This window comes from Heteronotia binoei, chromosome 6 (genome assembly GCF_032191835.1).
Source record: "Heteronotia binoei isolate CCM8104 ecotype False Entrance Well chromosome 6, APGP_CSIRO_Hbin_v1, whole genome shotgun sequence".
Taxonomy (NCBI): Eukaryota; Metazoa; Chordata; class Lepidosauria; order Squamata; family Gekkonidae; genus Heteronotia; species Heteronotia binoei.
Genome location: NC_083228.1, coordinates 3,529,721 through 3,548,427, shown reverse-complemented (window position 1 = coordinate 3,548,427; position 18,707 = coordinate 3,529,721).

The following is an 18,707-nucleotide window of genomic DNA, read 5'->3' as shown; positions in this document are numbered from 1 at the left end:
CAACTGCCTTCCCAGCAAGAGTGCTCAAAGGCATCTGGGTCCTTCAAGGCTGGGAATAAAGTACAGATCCTGTTCCCTCTATGGACAATCTTGCATTAAAGAAAAGGAAAGCGGACAAATGAGGCAGCATTGAAAACAAATGGAGAGTGATGCTTGCAAAAATAAAAGCAGATCCCTGGGATAAATAAGACTTTAGAGGCTTAATTGCTTCTTATGATGTAAATAAATTACAAAGAAAGGAGGAGGCCAGACCCACCTGGAGGAAGTGCAGAGGGAGAGCACAACGGTGGAGGAGAACCAGAAACTGAAAGGAAGAGCCTGGTGAATTTCAAAAGAGGAGGAACTGTATTGAAAGCATCCCCTGGAACTGCAAAAAAACAAGGCGGCCACAATAAGAGCTCAAGACCTCGTGGAAGATTGCACTGTCCAAGAGGAGCAAACCACGAGAAGGGTCTGTTGTGATGAGCTCTTCGAATGTCTACAGCATCATGTGTGCGGAATAACCAGCTTTGGCCTCTTCTGCCTCATCATCTGTCTCAGCTACGATGACGGGCTATAGGATAGCTTGAATGTGCATGGAACCCAATGCATTAACAAAGGCAAATAAGCAAGAAGGCCGTTTTTACTTCCCATCTCTTGAAAGGTGGCAAGAACCCCTCATTAGACAAGAAGGGTGTACTGGACAGGCACTCACTATGAATTTTCAGTTCCCCATCTGCTAACTGAGTAGCCTTTAGGTAGCATGGCACTCTTCTGATGTGGTAAATAAACTTTTATTATAATGACATTGTCCCACCTTATTACTGTTTAATACTTGGCAGGCTTACACTTCATAGAAGGAACTGAGATTGTGAAGGGTCTGTGCCTCTATGCAGGCTCTGGGCACACGGGAAGATGAAACAGAAATCAAATTTATTAGAACAAACCGGCAGGAAAATTGTATTTACCAGTGAGCTTTGGTTAGAATTGGTAGAGAGAGGTTTAAAGAGACATCCAAAATTGTTTGTTTTTTTTCAACACTACAGATATTTAAAGAGTATTTTTTACTTGGCTTACTTTGACTTGCTACTGTTATATATGTTTCACTGGTTATACCATGACTTGTTACTGGTTGGCTGTACAGACTTGAGATCTTATTATGCTTTAACCTTCTGTTTGTAGGCCAGGGGCTTTCCTAACTGCCCCCCTCTTCTGGACAGATCGTTATTCTCTTCTCCTTAAGAGCAATAACCTCTTTTGACTTGCTTGAGGGATCTCCTCAAACCTTTTGGCAAATCCCCGCCTTCCAGAAGGACAGTCTCTGCAAACTGGTTAATCAACAATGGCTACTTCTCCGCTCAAGCAGTGTTTCTGGTTTTCACACAAGGAGATTTCTTTCACTGCTTAACTATATGAGGTTCTGACCCTTCTTTTCCAGAATCCCTGTCATCATCCGCCCCCCCCCCCACCCCGCAAGTCTGTCATTTGCAAAAGTCACAGCCCCCTCCTCTGCTACAGACAGGGCTTAACAGAGTGAGGACTTTTCTTTCCCTCTGATCCCTAGATCCAACTCCAACTGTTGTTCTCCAACTGGCTATCCAACTCCCTCCTACTTGATTTTTTAACAGCTCCCTGTTCTGTTCCACAGTCAGATGCCTTCCCCCAATCAGAATGAGCTCCATGAGCTGTCAGTCATTTTCAGCTAGCTCACCCTTTCTTGGTCAGCATTGCTTAAAAGTCTCCAGCTGCTTGCTGTCCGACACAGATGAGCTGAGGAAGGTTCTCAGGACAATTCTGGATTTGTGCTTGTCCGGTTGCAACCAATGTATGGTGACCCATAGGATTTTTGAAGGCCAGGTAGTTTGCCATTGCCTGCATCTATCTAGTGACCCTGGACTTCTGTGGGGGTCTCCCACATCCAAATACTAACCAGGGCGGACCCTGTTAGCTTCTGGGAGCTGATGAGATCAGGCTAAGCCCAGGCCACCCAAGTCTGGCTGCAACTGTACATGGCAAGCAGGAGTTCTACATCAAGAAATCCTGAGGAGAAATGGTTTCTGGCAGTGGAATTTTATGTGAAACTAATAAGGGGTTTCCAGTACCCAGCTTGCTCGGGGAAAAGTGTAGATGACTGGGGGGAAAGTGTAGATGAGTCCCCAGCTTGCTGAGGGGGAAAGTGCAGTCAACTGGGGAAGGCAATGGCAAACCACCCCATGAAAACGTTGTGAAAGCAACGTCACCCCAGAGTTGGAAACGACTGGTGCTTGCGCAGGGGTCTACCTTTACCTAGAAAGGGGTTTAGAAATAGTGTCCTCCCCACCCTGCATCTGAGGCACTTGACATGCCTGAGAGGTCACTTCAGTCTCTGGGGGTGATCAGAATTTCCACTCATCCTAGCGAGATGCAGCTATGTGTCCCTTCATGTTCAGTAGGGGAACAGACCACATTTGACAGCCACAGCCACAATCTGAGCCTTACCCCCCCCCTTCCCACCCTCCAGACAGGGATGCCAATTTCTAGGTGGGGTCTGGGGATCTCCTAGAATTACAGATGTTCTCCAGATGACAGGGTTCCATTCCCCTGGAAACCAGGGCAGCATTAGAGGATGTGCTCTGTGACGTTACATCCTCCCTGCTGAGCTCCCTCCCTTCTCCAAAACCTGCCCCCCCTCCCCGCTGCCCTCCCAGATTCTCCCAGCTGCCTCCAGCTCCGACTGCTGGGTGGGGGCTGCAGCATTCTGTTCTTTTATTGCATGTGCAATTGACCCTTCCCAATGTCATGGGGGTTGGGTCAGGCCATTCAAGGATGTGGGTTGATGGGCCTCTGCCTCCCATAAGTCCCTGTGTGGAGGCACAATCATGCACTTCCGTAACATCAAACCTTTTCAAAACATCAGTCTTCATTGATAACCCCCGCCCAGCTGTGTGAGGTGTTCCCCATCATGCGCTTACATGCCTGGCTGCTGAGCCTTGTGGAGGGATGACAAGGTGGCAGAGGAGTGTGTGTGTGTGCCTAGAACTCTTGTTGGGTGCGTTTGAGGAGTGTGCCTGCCTGCCTGCCACCCTGCCCCTTGCGCTCTTCCAGACAGTTTGAACATGCTCAAAGTGAATGAGCTTCTCACAAACAGCCAAATGAGTTGATGAAGAGCTGGCTCCCAGGCAGTGACTGCCGGACTGTTCCTAGCATCCTCCCACCCTCCTCTGCTGTCAGAATACAGTCCTTCTGTCCTGACAGCCCGTGCAGTCTTCCTTTCCCACAGCCCCTCTTTCCATAAGTTTCCCATTTCCTGGCTCCCGTGGATTTCTCACTCAGCTTTTGCGCAGGCCTTCCTGCAGATGAATCCTGTGCCTGACTCCAAACTGCTCTGTCAGCTACTCTCTCTCTGCCTTCTGAGCTTCCCCATCCTCAGGGATTCCCATTAGTTTCCTAGTCCCCACTCTTGTGCTTTCTGTCCCTGCTGTCCCTACGGTTTATAGGCAGTTTTACCCCCAGCCTGAGTGACCACTTTTCTTCACCCCTGTAGGCTGGACTGTGAATGTTCTTTGGCCGTCAGCTTCATTCTCTGCACAGCAGGAATGTGTGTGACCTTTTCAGATCATCCCAGCTGGCTAAGTAAATTCCTGCTGGAAGATTAATCACAGAATCCCTGGGTGCTTGCTTGTACTGCACAGAATGGCTGGGTTTTGTGGCATCTGATTCTCCTTACCCACCATATATGTTCATCCCTTTGAAAGTTGTTTCTGTTTGCTGTTTGTGCTCACTCCTGTTACTGATGACTAACAAAAGATGGTTGGAAATTCCCGTTGACTGAAGCACTTGAGGTTGGCAGAAGACAAGAAGAAGAAGAAGAAGGTGTTGACCGTGTCTCCACACCCACCACTGGGCTCTTCAGTTCTTGGGGTTGCCAACCTCCCAGTGGGGACTGGGGGTCGCCTGGAATTACAACTAGCCTCCAGACAACAGGGATCACTTTCCCTGGTGAAAAAACAGCCACTTCAAAGGATAGACTCTATGGCATCACTTCCCCAAACCTTATCCTATTCAAGGTTCCACCCCCCAAAAAAACTCCAGGAATTTTCCAACCAGGAGTTGGCAACCCTAGCAGTTTTGACTGATCTTGGTGGGCCTTGGACTGGAAGATGTCCTGGTGGGCTGAGCATCAAGAGTCAGATCTGTCTGTCTTCAGGAGACCCAAATCCTCCTGCCTGAAGGTGCTCTTTCCCCTTGCCTACTGAGGCGACCTCCCCACTTAGCATGGAGCCCCCCCGCCTAAAATTGCCCAGCCCCACAGCAGCTGCTTGCCGCAATCTGTTCCCCTGTGCAGATTCCCCCCTCTCCATAGCCCCACAAATCCACCCCCAAAGAACGGTGGCTGGGGTGGGGGGATGAGACAGTTAAGTAATTCTGTCAAAAGCCTGGAGTGTGTAATGCTTTTGTGAGGCCTGCACATGCACAGAAATGCACAGCCTCTCTCTCTCTGTCTCTCTGTGTCACACACTTAAACACACAGGGACAGTCATGAATTCAACTGTTCCTCTTTGCCTCTTTCCTCCGCCTTCTTTTTTCCACCACTTTGGGGATAATTTAACATGTTACACACTAACTTCCCCATAATGGCATTCTGGCTTTTGAAATCCTGCCTCCCTGTTTTATAGCTGGCCCTCTAATGGCTCTCTCGCAGGCCTGCCTGTGGCAATCATGTCGGGAATAAATAGAAGCTGACACAGTAATTTACTTAAATCTTCTCCACTCTTTTGCAGCATTTTCCTCCAGAGGATACCCTCAAAACAACAATTATTTGAAATGTCACGCGTTCCTGCCCCTAGGCGACCAACAAATGAACATTAAATCTATTAACAACAACCAAAAAAAATTAAATGTTTACTTTTCTGGGAAGGTAAGGAGAAGCTGGGCGAGTGAGGGCCCCCTCAATAAATTTATTCTCAGTAATAAAGAGGTGTAGTTAATGTTCTCTCTGAACGGAGGAGCCCACGTCTGAGGGAGTGGGGAGGAGCTCCTGGGAGCTGTCGGAGAACCTTGCTAGGACAGGGGGGGCGGGGAGGGCAGGCTGATGGGGAGGGAAGGCGGCCTGCCAGGGGAGGGTGGAATACAAATATAATAAAATAAATAAAAATAGAAATTTGCTGTTATAAAACCTAGTCCCAAAATTCTCTTAAAGAAACAGTCTAAAGAATAAATTATTATCCAAATTTACATATATCCCATATAATCACAATTAATTCTAGACAATCAAACATAAATTGTAACAGCCAAAGTCCCAGTTCTTTCACTTTATCTTTGGACAGCATTTCCTTGATCCAGCAAGCTCTCACTTTCTCAAAAAATAGAGATAAGGTTATTTTATTCATTTATTATTTCAATTCATATTCTGCTCTCTCAAAATGAGCTCAGGATGGGTGAGAACAAAGTTTTAAAACATCAAACAAATACAATCCATTAAAAATCAGTTAAAAGCAGCATAATTGAAATCTATGACTGCCTGGTTCCACTGGACCTGGAAAGGATGTCAGATTTGGGTCATATGTGATGGGAGCTTCGACTTCAGCAGGGGGGCTGGGTGTTTGATGGAGGCCCACCGCCTCAGCCCCAGGCCTGGTAGAGCAGCTCCACTTCACAGGCCCTGTGGAATGGCAGTAAGCCCTGCAGGGCCCTCATCTTGACTGGGAGCCTGTTCCAGCAGGCCAAAGCCCTGTCCCTGGTCAAGGCTGGGCAAATGTCCTTTGGAGCCAGGGACAACCAGCAACCGGGACAATCCACGGAGCATAAAGCTCTGCAGGGCATATATGGGGAGCGGTGGTCCCTCAGGTATGTCGGTCCCATGCCACGCAAGGCTTTGAAGGTCAACACCATAGAACAAATAACAGGCTATCAGATTCCATTCCTCCCAGAAAATACGTCATTAAATATTAAGATAAACAGCCAGGTTAATTGTTGCTTCGAAATGGGTCAAGAATTATCCACCAACTCTAACTCAACAGCAATCAAAGCTCTGGGAGCGTTTTATAATGAGCAAACTTTCATATAAAGTTCTGAATGCCCCAATAGAGCAATATGAATCAAAAATAATAGCAGTATGGTTTCCTCAGTTATATGGCTGAGAATGATATTCTACCAGAGAATCCCAACGAGAAATCTATGATATGCTTTTAAGCAATTGATTTATTTAGAGAATAAGAGGGTTATTGAGCTGTCTAAGAAAGCAACGAACTGTTGAATATAGAATTGTATTAATATTGTTAATATTAGTATTGTTGCAAGCTGTGAGAAAAATTGTTCTTTTTTAAAAAGGTCAACAGCAACAACTTGAAGCAGACCTGGTCCTCTATTGGTAACCAGTGTCTGGTGCTGGCCGAATGTGCCCCCACACAGTCTTGCAATCAGCAGGTGTGCTGCCACATTTGCACCAGATCAGCCACAAGAGCAAACGTGCATACAGCAAGTTACAGTAGTCAAGCCTGGAAGTGACCATTGCATGGGTCACTGTGGCCAAATCCCTGAGGAGAGGTAGGATGCCAGCTGCCTGATCTGCCAATAATGATAAAAGGCAGACCTGGTAATTGTGGCCACCTGGGCCACCATAGAGAGTGAGGCATGCAGGATCACCCCAGGCTCCTCACCTTCTGAGGAGGCTGGTACCAGTGCAGCACCACCCAGGATGGGCAGCCTGATTCCTGACTCAACTCCCCCCCCCCCCCGCAACTCAGGTACAAGACCTCTGTTTTGGCTGGATTACGTTTCAACTGGTTCTGCTGCAGCCATCCAGCCACAGCCTCCAGTGCCCTGGCCAGATGTTCTGGGACAGAGTCTGGGCAGCCATACATCATCAGGTAGAATTAGGGGTCATCTGCATTTTGGTGAGAAAGCCCAATCCCCAAACCAGCTGGGCAAGGGGGCGCATGTAGATGTTGAACAACATTGGTGAGAGAAGTGCCCTTGCAGCATCCCTCACTCAAGTGGGTAGTGCAGGGAGATCCCCTCGTGAAGCACCACCCTCTGTCCCTGATCCTGGAGAAATGAGGGAAACCACTGTAAGGCTCACCTCTGAACTCCTCTATTGGCAAGGCGCTGGGTCAAGAGATCATAATCAACCATGTTGAATGCTGCTGTCCAATGAAGAAGCAACAGCCGTGCTGACCCGCTTCAGTCCAGGTGTCTCCAAAGGTCATCTGTGAGGGCGATGAGCACCATCTCCATCCCACGAGAGCAGGGCAGAAGCTGCAGTGGATCAAGGATAGATGCATCATCCAGAAAGGCCTGGAAGTGTTCGGCCACCAATGTGACTTGTGAATCTGACATGACTTCTTGTGGAAATGAATGACAAATGTCATTAGGAAAACAAACTGTGATCACAAGGACAACTATTTTTTGCTGTTGTTCTGTCACACAGTCGAGTCCGACTCTTTGCAACCCCATGGACAAAGTCACGCCAGGCCCTCCTGTCTTCCCCATCCTCCGAAGTCTGCTCAAAACTATTTTTTACTTATTACCAAAATTAACTGAAAATGAAAGAACAAAATAGTGGGGTTTTTGTTTTTTTACTCCAGCCCTCTGAAGCTACACAAATGGTTGTTGTTTCATTGAAACTCCAGAAAGGCAGTGGCAACTTATGGCTCAGGGGTTAAGAAAGCATTCAGCAAGGCTCATGAAAGCCAATGCCTTGTTATGGGGAGGAAGAGTTCTACTGAGTGCTGCTGCTGGAGGTTCAGAGACCTGTAACTGTCCCTAAATCTGCAACACTCCCTTCGCCAGGGTTTTCAGATTCACTGGATGTTTGCAGAACATCTGGCCTTATCCCCATTCTTCCTTCATCTCCCTGCCCCCAAATCAAAGAAAATCCTCATGGCTTGGTGCCGTTTTGGATGAAAACGGGCTGGTTTTGTTTAGGGAGGCTTCCTTCACACACCCCCACCCCCACCACCTTTCTCCTCTAAACTGGACTCTTGTCATCCCTTGATGTATTTACACTCAATGCAAGTTACCGGTAAGTAAGGGGAAAGGGTCCCTACCGTCCAATTTTCTTTCCTTTTGTGTTGTTCCTTCCCTTGGACAATGGCCTTTCCTGCAATGCAATCCCCTACCCCACCCCACCCCTCCCTCACTCTCACTTTCAAGTGAAAATATCCCCCTGATCCTCTCCATCAAAGCTCATGGAGGTCTTCTGCGGGGAAGGCTCAGCAGGACAGGTTTGTCAAGCCCACATTTAATCTTGTTTCCATTTTTTCCTCTCTCCCTATTGCTTCCTTGCAAGCCTCTTTGTGCCTGAGTTTTTCATTTCCTGTGTGTGATGCTCCTAGCAGGTTGCCAGGCAGGCAGGAATGCCGCTGAAGTCATCTTCCAGAGAAATGTTCTGGGGGTTTCCAGTGGCTTCTCTGGGGCCTGCCTCCTCCGCCACTCTCTGCCTGAGACTTGGCCACAGACATGGATTCCCAAGACAGGTTCATGCCCAACATGCGGATGATGCTCAGGTTGCCTCTGCAGTTGCACTGTACTTCCTCCAGCCTCTGCCACCTTATGATGATCTTACCTTGCTGTCTATGTGGACCATGTCCAACCGTGTCCATCTGAGAAGGGCAACTGACCAGGGAGAACAGAGATTTGTTACAGAGAGGCCTCCCTGTTCTCTGCCCACTGCCACAGTGGAGCAAAAAAACAACAACAGTGCCACACCAATGGCTTGATGTCATTTCTGTCAAATACCTGGAAGTGACATCACTGCACCAAAGTGACGCTCTAGGATGCTCAGAACTGTGAGGGATGGGGTGCTGGAGGTTGTTGTTGACTTGGAGGCAAGCAGAAAGAGTAGGGCAGAGAACATCCAAAGCCTGAGGACATGAAAGTTTGGGCTTTATAGCGAAGTGCTTGGGCAGGTGGCAGGGAAAGCATCCCAGCCTTTCAAATGTGGAGTTCATGTGTGTGTGTGAGATTTCTGACAAAAACAGAGTGTGGGAGTTTTTGCTATTTGATTTTTCTCCTGCTCTATGCCCCACCCACCCTCCATTTTCTTCTAACAACCAGGACTTTTTTTGTAGTAGGAACTCCTTTGCATATTATGTCACACACCAATGATGTAGCCAATCCTCCTGGAGCTTCCAGTAGGCCCTGTAATGAGAGCCCTGTAAGCTCCTGGAGGATTGACTACATAGGCAAAGGAGTTCCTGCTACAAAAAAAGCCCTGCTAGCAATGACCTTGTCAAGTAAGTGAGGCTGAGAGATTGACTTCACCCCCTAAGCAGGCATTGGCGGGGCGGGGGGGGGGGGCAGGGCACCAAGGCAGGACCAGTTGCAGCTGCCTCCATGGGGGACCTTTGCTTTCTTTGACTTTTGAGGCAGCAGGTGGGAGAGAGGTCTGGCATCTCTTGCTGGGCTTTCCATTGAGAGTGAACTGAGTTTTTCATGCTCCACCTATTCTAGCAGCTTGGAGTTGGGTGTTGCTTTATTTATTTTACAAAACTTAGACCCTAGGCTTGCCAGCTCCCAGGTCCCAGTGGGGGATCTCCCAGTTTTGCAGGCTCCTCCCCAGCCAGCCAGCTAGCAGAAGGAAGCCCTGCCCCAATAGCCACCATGTGCCTTTAAATCTGTGCAGGTTTAAAAGAAGCCTGCAAACTGCCTTTGCTTTGGACTATTTGTGTGCCTTTAAATCTGAGCAAGAGGAAATCTGAATGGGTAGGGTTAGTAGGCATCCTGGTGAATGTGTGAAGCATGTGAGAAAGGAAGAGAAGCAAGTAGAGTCCCTCTGCTTTTTTGGAGGAAAACTCTACCCCCTAGGCTGCTGTGTTTTCATTTTTCTGTTAATCTGAAGAAGCTGGTTGAAATATAGCAGATGGTAATATTCAGTAACTCCTATGAGCAAATTGCTCCAGTGAGATCACAAAAGTGTGTGTGTGTTGTGTTTATTTTGGCTGCTTTGTAAAAGAGTGTGTGCATGTGCATTCACTTTCATTTAGTGAAAGTGCAGCTGCTGGGGGACAAAGAAATGAAGACTGTATTCAGAAGAACCGCACTGCTATATTTTTATTTATTTGCTTTGAGGAATGGAAAAGTCTCCCAGCTCCACCCCCAAAGTCCCCAGATATTTTCTGAGCTGGACCTGGCAACGCTGTTACACCCCCACCTTTATGCCCTCATGAGGGCCACAAAGTTGGCTAACAAATTAAAATCACAACCTAAAAACCATTAAAACCATCAAAAAGGACATCATCAAAACAATTAAAACTGGAGCTAAAATATATACAATAACATGAAAATAATAATTAAAAACATTGAGAAGGAAGGAAGGATCACTGCAGGCATGCCAGATGAACAAACCAAAAGTCTTCACCTGCTGGCAGAAGATGGCAACAGAAGGGGACAGACAAATATCAGTGGGGAGAGAGGTCTGTAGTTTTGATGCTTCCACTGAGAAGGCCTTCTCTTAGTTGCAAGATGTCTAATCACAGAAGGCAGGGGCACCTGAAGCAAGTGCTCCAAAGTCTAGCACCTTGAATTACTTCTTTACAAAAATCCAGAAGCAGCAGAATGAAGCAGCAGAACAAAGTTTGAGTCCAGTGGCACCTTTAAGACCAACAAAGTTTTATTCAAGGTAGAAGAAGAAGAAGAAGATATTGGATTTATATCCCGCCCTCCACTCCGAAGAGTCTCAGAGCGGCTCACAATCTCCTTCTCCTTCCTCCCCCACAACAGACACCCTGTGAGGTGGGTGGGGCTGGAGAGGGCTCTCACAGCAGCTGCCCTTTCAAGGACAACCTCTGCCAGAGCTATGGCTGACCCAAGGCCATTCCAGCAGGTGCAAGGGGAGGAGTGGGGACTCAAACCCGGTTCTCCCAGATAAGAGAGCTCTGGCTGACCCAAGGCTATTCCAGCAGGTGCAAGTGGAGGAGTGGGGAATCAAACCCGGTTCTCCCAGATAAGAGTCCGCACACTCAGCCACTACACTAAACTGGTATGAGCTTTCATGCGAAGGCACACTTCTTCAGAATTCTTTACCCAGAGAGTGATTAAAATGTGGAATTCACTGCCAGAGGATGTGACAGTGTGGAGTCTTGGTGAGAGCCAGTCTTGGGGGTTGTCTACACTTTTTCTGTTTGCAAAAGCACGACTCTTCTTCCTCTCCCATTGCGCTTCCACCTGGTCCTCACATGAGGGACCCACTTGATGGTTGGAGCTAGGCTTGCCAGCTCCAGGTTGGGAAAGTGCTGGAGATTTGGGGGCGGGGCCAAGGGAGAGCAGGGTTGGGGAGGAGAGGGAATTCAGCAGAGTATAATGCCGTAGAGTCCATCCTCCAAAGCGGCCATTTTCTCCAAGGGGAACTAGTCTCTGTACTCTAGCCATCAGTTATAATTCTGGAAGATCACAGGCACCCCCTGAATCCTGGCAGCCCCAAAGGGTAGGCATAAAATCATGGAATCATAGAAGAGTTGGAAAGGGACCTCCAGGGTCATCTAGTCTAACACCCTGAACAATGCAGGAAACCCACAAATACCTCCCCCCCAACACACATACATCCCCAGTGAGTTGGAGTGTTTGGCAAATCTCAGAAATCATCTCTCTCTCCCAGTTTGGTGTAGTGGTTAAGTGCACGGACTGTTATCAGGGAGAACCGAGTTTGATTCCCCACTCCTCCACTTGCACCTGCTGGCATGGCCTTGGGTCAGCCATCACTCTGGCAGAGGTTGTCCTTGAAAGGGCAGCTGCTGGGAGAGCCCTCTCCAGCCCCACCCACCTCACAGGGTGTCTGTTGTGGGGGAGGAAGGGAAAGGAGATTGTGAGCCGCTCTGAGACTCTTCGGAGTGGAGGGCGGGATATAAATCCAATATCTTCATCTACCTCACAGGGTGTCTGTTGTGGGGGAGGAAGGGAAAGGAGATTGTGAGCCGCTCTGAGACTCTTCGGAGTGGAGGGCGGGATATAAATCCAATATCTTCTTCTCCCCCCTCCCTCTCTCCTAGGAGAAGGGTGCAAAGGAAGGCGCCTGGAAGGATCCCAGTGTGCTGCTTGATCTAAGATGGGTTGTGCAGAGTGCCTGTGGCACATCTGGCAGCCTCCAGATCTGCTGGCATTGTCATTTCCTTCTGCCAGAGCAGCAATCTCTTCTTGTCCCAGCCAGGGACGGAAAGGCTGCCCTGCCCTGCCTGGAAGGGGGGGGGGGGTGACAGAGACAAACGGAGGCTCCTGATGGCTCCCCCAGTGCCCCTTTTCCCTTGGAAGAGTTCCCTGGGCACCGTTTTCATGGGCCCTGTTTCTGTCTCAGCAGGGGAAGCTGCCTTGGCACAGCCCCATGCAAATTGCATCAGGAAAAGTCATTAGAGGGGATTGGAAAGAAAGAGACACTCACAAACTCTAAACAAAAGCAAGACAGGATGTTCCTAAACAAAGCACTTTCGAATGCCAGCAAAAGACGGCAACACTCCAGCAGACAGACACCCACCAAAGAAGGCCTCCTGCAGCACCACTTGCCTGTGCCCACCAGGGAGGGGTGTGCTGTGGGTGGAGATGCTCGGAGACTTGTATCAGGCCTCGAGTCTCGGAAGAAGATGATTGGCTGGGGCTTTCTTTTCTTCCAAAAGTGGAAACTGGCCTGGGCTCTCTGCACTGCAGCCTGGTGCTGGAGGTCGGGGACAGGAGACGCAGAGTCAAATGCTAGCTTTCCACAAATGGAGGGCTTGTCCCAGGAGACTCTGGAAAGGTTGGGATTTAGCTCTAGAACTTCTGAATCCAAGACCAATTTTGCACTAGACCTTTAATCCTGCTTCAGCTCTGTCCGCAGACTGACATTCTACACTAGAATCAGAGAAGCCAACTCTATGACTCTATATGATTCTATGATTTTAGTGTAGAATGTCGGGGACAGGGCGAAAGGTGCAAAACTGATCCGAGTCTAACACCCTTCCTAAACAATTCAGCGCCTGATGCGAGCAGCAAAGCAAATGAACGTCTGTGCTTAGTGATGGTTGGCCCTCCTGGAGCTACAATGAGTGTGAAGGGGAAATCCCTAGGCCACATGCGGCTCTTGAAGCCCCCACTGCCCCATTGGCTGGCTTGAAAAAGGCATTTGTCTCTTTAAATCACTTCTCCAAGCAAAGCCAGCCAGCAGCTTGGAGAAGCCATTTAAAGTTCAAGTTGCTTACTTTCCACCTCTCCCTCCCTCCCTCCTTCCTTCCTTCCTTCCTTCCTTCCTTCCTTCCTTCCTTCCTTCCTTCCTTCCTTCCTTCCTTCCTTCCTTCCTTCCTTCCTTCCTTCCTTCCTTTCTCCCTCCCCCCTCCCTCCCTCCCTCCTTCCTTCCTTCCTTCCTTCCTTCCTTCCTTCCTTCCTTTCTCCCTCCCCCCTCCCTCCTTCCTTCCTTCCTTCCTTCCTTCCTTCCTTCCTTCCTTCCTTCCTTTCTCCCTCCCCCTCCCTCCCTCCCTCCCTCCTTCCTTCCTTCCTTCCTTCCTTCCTTCCTTCCTTCCTTCCTTCCTTCCTTCCTCCCCTGACCTTGACAGGTGAAGGGCATCGCTTGCAAGTAGGTCGTTATCCAGAACCCTTAGCCCATGGTCCCAGAATCCAAATCACTTCTGCCGATCTATGTGCATGCCCTACGTTAGCATTTCACCCCAATTAACAAGATATCTGGAGCAATATTTTCTGCTCTTCGTAGTGACCCTGCCCCAACTGGGAAAACTACATTGGAACTGGGTACTATCAGTGAGGGGGCTAGAAAGCTGGGACACCTCAGAGCTGACCCAGGAAAGATGGTTTCAACTAGGCTGAAAACAGGGGCCACTCTTGTAAAATGCCAACTCTCGCATTGCTGCTTGAGCACTTCTGGGGGCGGGGGGCGGGGTCATAATCCTTGCTGTGGGGCTGGGGGAGGGGAGGGGCATGCTGTCTTACTCCTTGCTGAAAACTCATCTTCACTTGTCCGGTGCCCTGAGTTGCTTTGCTTGTCCCTGCCCCAGAGCTTCCAAGCACAGTCATGTGAGCAAAATGGATGCTTGTTTTTTAGATTTATAGACAGACCTCATGCAGTATGTAAAACACCAGACAATTCAAAGTGCGACTGAGGAGCAGGAATCTCTTGGGCTGTCTTAGACCTCTGCTTCCTGCTCCACCCCATCTGCAAGTCTGAGGGGCATCATGCACCCATGGCAGGACCTTCTCAGTACCAGGCCCCCAACACTGGAACTTCCTCCTTCCAGAGATGGCCTTTTGGCCCCATCTCTCTGGAGTTTTAGGAATGGCATTGAAAAGATTCTTTTAAAATTATCACACAGCTAATTTGGCGCAGTTTTAATTTTTAATAGTTGTGGGAAAGTTGCTTTATCTATCTGCAGTTAAATTTTGATATATGTGGTTGGTATGATTTTACTGAAGGAGGATAAGGAAATGCCTGAGAAGCTGAATGCATTTTTTGCCTCCATCTTCACTGTGGAAGATGAGAAGTGTTTGCCCACTCCAGAGCCACTTATTTTGGAAGGGGTGTTGAAAGACCTGAGTCAGATTGAGGTGACAAGAGAGGAGGTCCTACAACTGATAGACGAATTAAAAACTAATAAGTCACCAGGTCCAGATGGCATACATCTGAGAGTTCTGAAGAACTCAAAGTTGAACTTATGGCTCTCCTGACAAAAATATGTAATCTTTCATTGAAATCTGCCTCCGTTCCTGAGGACTGGAAAGTAACAAATGTCACCCCCATCTTTAAAAAGGGTTCCAGAGGAGATCTAGGAAATTACAGGCCAGTCAGTCTGACTTCAATACCGGGAAAGTTGGTAGAAACCATGATCAAGGACAGAATGAGTAGGCACATTGATGAACACAAGTTATTAAGGAAGACTCAGCATGGGTTCTGTAAGGGAAGATCTTGCCTCACTAACCTGTTGCATTTCTTTGAGGGGGTGAACAAACGTGGACAAAGGAGACACAATAGATGTTGTTTACCTTGACTTCCAGAAAGCTTTTGATAAAATTCCTCATCAAAGGCTCCTTAGTAAGCCCGAGAGTCATGGAGTAAAAGGACAGGTCCTCTTGTGGATCAAAAACTGGCTAATTAATAGGAAGCAGGGAGTGAATATAAATGTGCAGTCTTCGCAGTGGAGGACGGTAAGCAGTGGGGTTCCACAGGGCTCAGTACTGGGTCCCATGTTCTTTAACTTGTTCATAAATGATTTGGAGTTGGGAGTAAGCAGTGAAGTGGCCAAGTCTGCAGATGAATTGCTAAATTGTTCAGGGTGGTGAGAACCAGAAAGGATTGTGAGGCACTCCAAAGGGATCTGTTGAGGCTGGGTGAGTGGGCATCAACGTGGCAGATGAGGTTCAATGTGGCCAAGTGCAAAGTAATGCACATTGGGGTCAAGAATCCCAGCTACAAATACAAGTTGTTGGGTTGTGAACTGGCATAGACTGAACAAGAGAGAGATCTTGGGGTCATGGTAGATAACTCACTGAAAATGTCAAGACAGTGTGCGACTGCAATAAAAAAGGCCAACACCATGCTGGGAATTATTAGGAAGGGAAATGAAAACAAATCAGCCAGTATCATAATGCCCCTGTATAAATCGATGGTGCAATCTCATTTGGAATACTGTGTACAATTCTGGTCACTGCACCTCAAAAAGGATATTATAACATTGGAAAAAGTGCAGAAAAGGGCAACTAGAATGATTAAAGCTTTGGAACACTTTCCCTATGAAGAAAAGTTAAAACGCTTGGGGCTCTTTAGCTTGGAGAAACGTCGACTGCAGGATGACATGATAGATGTTTACAAGATAATGCATGGGATGGAGAAAGTAGAGAAAGAAGTACTTTTCACCCTTTCTCACAATACAAGAACTCGTGGGCACTCGATGAAATTGCTAAGCAGTCAGGTTAAAATAATAATAATAATAGATTTTATTTATATCCCGCCCTCCCCGCCTAGGCGGCTCAGGGCGGCTAACAACATTTCACACAATTAACATAAATAGATAAAACTTTAAATTTAACAATTAAAAAGAAATTAAACATAAAAACCAGTTAATTAAGTTAAAATACATAATTCAAATTACATTAAATATATCTGGCAGCAATAAAATTGTTTGGCGCTGGTTCTGCCAGTTTAGATAGTTCCGTGATCGTATTATAGATGGTGGTTCTTTATTCTTAGCAACTCAGCAGTCGATATCGGCATAGGCTTGTCTGAAAAAGGCGGTCTTGCAGGCCCTGCGGAACTGGTCAAGGTTTCGCAGGGCCCGCACTTCCTCCGGAAGTTGGTTCCACAGTGCCGGAGCCGCGGCTGAAAAGGCCCGTGTTCTGGTGTTTTGAAGTTTGACCTCTCTTGGCCCAGGGATGGTCACTTTATTTTTACCCATTGACCTCAGTGCCTTCTGGGGTTCATATGGGGAGAGACAGTCCCTTAGGTAGGCTGGTCCTCGGCCATATAGGGCTATGATAGAAGGGAGATAGAAGGAAGTACTTCTTCACCCAAAGGGTGATTAACATGTGGAATTCACTGCCACAGGAGGTGGTGGCGGCTACAAGCATAGCCAGCTTAAAGAGGGGATTGGATAAAAATATGGAGCAGAGGTCTATCAGTGGCTATTAGCCAAAGTGTGTGTGTGTGTGTATATATATATTGGCCACTGTGTGACACAGAGTGTTGGACTGGATGGGCCACTGGCCTGATCCAACAGGGCTTCTCTTATGTTCTTATGTGACACAGAGTGTTGGACTGGAGGGGCCACTGGCCTGATCCAACATGGCTTCTCTTATGTTCTTCTGTGACACAGAGTGTTGGACTGGATGGGCCACTGGCCTGATCCAACAGGGCTTCTCTTATGTTCTTCTGTGACACAGAGTGTTGGACTGGATGGGCCACTGGCCTGATCCAACAGGGCTTCTCTTATGTTCTTCTGTGACACAGAGTGTTGGACTGGATGGGCCACTGGCCTGATCCAACATGGCTTCTCTTATGTTCTTCTGTGACACAGAGTGTTGGACTGGATGGGCCACTGGCCTGATCCAACAGGGCTTCTCTTATGTTCTTCTGTGACACAGAGTGTTGGACTGGATGGGCCACTGGCCTGATCCAACAGGGCTTCTCTTATGTTCTTATGTGACGCAGAGTGTTGGACTGGATGGGCCACTGGCCTGATCCAACAGGGCTTCTCTTATGTTCTTCTGTGACACAGAGTGTTGGACTGGATGGGCCACTGGCCTGATCCAACATGGCTTCTCTTATGTTCTTATGTACTGACACTTTTGTATTTTTAATTGTTAAAAGTCTTAAAGATTTTATATCTTTTTTTTGAGAGAGGGCACTGGAAAATTTATCCCATTCCCTGGCCTCTCTGTGTCAATGGGTGTGGCTTTCTTTCTGCTCCCTTCCCCTTGAGAGAGGAAGGTTGGAGATTTGAGAACGGCACCTTCAGGGTTGCCAGCTCTGGACCGGGAAACACCTGGAGACTTTGGGGGTGGAGCCTGGGGAGGGAGGGGCTTTGGGAAGCGAGGGAACTCAGCAGGAAATAATGCCACAGAGTCCACCCTCCAAAGCAGCCATTTTCTCCAGGGGAACGGAATGTGATTGTCTGGAGGACAGCTGTAATGGCAGGAAATCTCCAGGTGTCATCTGGAGGTTGGCAACCCTAGCTGCGCACAATGCCAAGTTTTAACAAGCCATGCCCAGCAAAATAGGGATGACAAAAGGACAATGGTTTTCAAAGAAGGAACAGAGTAAGTTCCAGAAAATGTGGGCTTTTCTTAGAAAATAATAGTCGAAACGCACATTGTTTTGATTTGATTTCACTGCAGAGTCAAACATTCATTCCTTGATGACTTGCACCACCAAGTGATGACTTACACATATAAATGAACCACCAAGGATTTAACATGACAGACAAAACTTCTGTATGTTATTCCAAGCACCAAACTGCTTTTTAATGGGGCCACTTTACATGTACAGCTTCAAGCCCCCAAATGGAATAAAGGGTATGGCGGCCCTGAAGGGACAGTTGGAACCCCCTCTTAATCTCCCAGAATCCTCCAGGCCTGACGCCCACCCTCTCCCAGGTTTGTCCACACTCATGGCCCCACCATGGGTGTGGGGGGGGAAGCATTGTGGTGTGTGTGTTTATTCCAAAGTTTACTGCCTGTGCCTGCTGCGTGGATTTCAGTGCATTTCAGTCAGTGGCACCTCTCCCATTCCCCCAGCAAGCCACTGGCATCCCTGAGTGAAGAGGGAGGGGAAATCTACCCACACACTTGTGTGTGTCTCTGTGACACTGATCTGTACACATACAAAGAAATGCCTTGTGGGACTCCTCCAGTGCACAGTGTAGGAAAGTTGTGTGTGTGTGTGAGTGTGAACGCTATTTAAATAAAAAAGAAAGGAAGTGAATCAGGGTCGTTTCCATTTTAATTGTAAAACAGATAAGCACTAAACACTTTGAAAAAGTAAATGACTTGAGAATAATTACTATCTATTACCCGGCTTCCCAGGGGTGCAGTTGGAAGAGCCCAGATGGCTACAAAAATGGGATTTAGCAGAAAATTGAAGACATTATTCACCGTAACACATTATCAATTACCTTCATATCAATTACAATAACCTTACATTAAAAGAAGGGCCAGGAGATTCGCCAGCCCCCAGCCGGAATAGTAATTGAACGACTCCTGTGGGGGGGGGGGGTGAGAGGGGGTCTCAGTTGCCCCTTTTGCTGACAAGGATTGCAGGAACAACACTGCGGAGCCCCCCCCCT